Source organism: Poromitra crassiceps (genome assembly GCF_964638095.1).
Source record: "Poromitra crassiceps genome assembly, chromosome: 11".
In the NCBI taxonomy this organism is placed as follows: Eukaryota; Metazoa; Chordata; class Actinopteri; order Beryciformes; family Melamphaidae; genus Poromitra; species Poromitra crassiceps.
In genome coordinates, this window is record NC_139643.1 from 11,105,791 (window position 1) to 11,107,759 (window position 1,969).

The window sequence follows — 1,969 nt, forward strand, 5'->3', positions numbered from 1 at the left end:
GACGCATGCGCACTGATCAGCTTCCGGGTGGCTCGGGTTGCCAGATCCCGACGGTTCCACTTGCACTGGTTGCCAGTTTTGTCACACAGATCAATAAAACTGATATTTATATTGACAACACAGATAGTTCACTTAAAACTTTACCCGACAGAACATAATGTTGTTGGAGTATATTTTAATCTAGAACCTCCTTGCATACGTCACATTTCTGTGTCCCAACGGCAACAGGAACATGGTCAGAAAATGAACATCAAGCTGTAATTTCATTGCAGGTAATCTGCTTCGCCTACGTACCATTGACTGTATGAGGAGCTTTAGTTAGTTAAACTTAGTTAAACATTACACGTGACATTAGCGACTCCAATAAGTAACATTGATGTCTATAAATATATTGATACGTTCCCCATCCCATCCTTTGTGTGTTTCCGATTCAGCAGATCCAGACAGACAGAGACAGGTGCGTTAGTCACGTCACGTGGTGTTGTTGTTAATGGTAATCATATTATCATTGTAGTGTTTTCTACAGTCTATGCCGATATGAAGGTGTTAACAGTAGATATACAGTTGATAAATAACATAGCCAGACAGCATCTCCTTCTCCAGCATTGGATCTGAATAACATCTGTTTGTTTATCCGTTTGTTTGTTTCTCTGTCCCACTGTGATTGTCCCACTGTGATGTCATAAATCCCACTATGACATAATCCGTGATGTCATAAATCCCACTGACATCATCAGTGATGTCATAAATCCCACTGTGACATCTTCAAAATCCCACTGTGACATCAGTGATGTCATAAATCCCACCGTGAAATCATCAGTGATGTCATAAATCCCACTGTGACATCATCAGCGATGCTGGTCTCACTGGCCACACAGCAGCCGAGCTGCGAATGCAAGCTGCAGGGCCAGCTTAGCAAGCTGCAGGACGGGTGAGGCCGAGCTAGCGAGCCCGCGTAGCGGGCGAGCCATATAAAATTGTTAATGTTTGTTTGTTTGTTTGTTTCAAGTGCTGTGTTCGGCCACAGCTCTGCCGTTTTACGTGTGATCGTGCTGAAACCTTCAGGGTGTTTTTAAAGGGCACCCTTGCGGGTGACCTGGTGGAGCCGGATTTTTTAATTAGGCTATTTAGCTAATGATGTGATGTCATCAGTGATGATGTCATCAGTGATGTCAAAAGTGATGTCATAAGGTCGCACGCACACACACACACACACACACACACAGTCACGCCCAGTCAACATTGCAGGAGAATGGAAAGAGCAAGTTAATATCGACTTGTCTGAGTTTTCATGCAGGTTGGACTTGGTTGATCACACCTTCAATATTTTTGTCCTTGTACCGTTCTCCTCTATGTGGACATAAATTAATTGTTAATGTGTGTGTGTGTGTGTGTGTGTGTGTGTGTGTGTTCCAGACTGTGAATCAGGTGTGAGGAGGTGGAAGATGTTTCGGGTTTCTTACCCACTCCTCCTGGGGGCGGGGAGGCGCCACTCCTCTCTTCCATCCCTCCCCCTGGTCAACCAGCGAGGTAAATCCAGAAGCACTCGCATGATGATTTCCAGATCAGCATGTACTACACTGACCAAATGAACGAACACTGATTTCCAGATCAGCATCTACTACACTGACCAAATGAACGAACACTGATTTCCAGATCAGCATCTACTACACTGACCAAATGAACCAACACTAATTTCCAGATCAGCATCTACACTGACCAAATGAACCAACACTGATTTCCAGGTCAGCATCTACACTGACCAAATGACGAGAACATGAATCAGACACACAAAACAACATGAATATTATTACTGTCGATGATTAAATGCGTGTTTTAGGGAGTCCTGTTGTTGTTCGCTATATTCGTGCGGTGTCATCTGTGTTTCTCTGTGATCTCCATACTGACATTAAAGTCCATCACGGCACGGTGTTCGACACGCCCACACAAACCCTAGTTGACCGCTCCT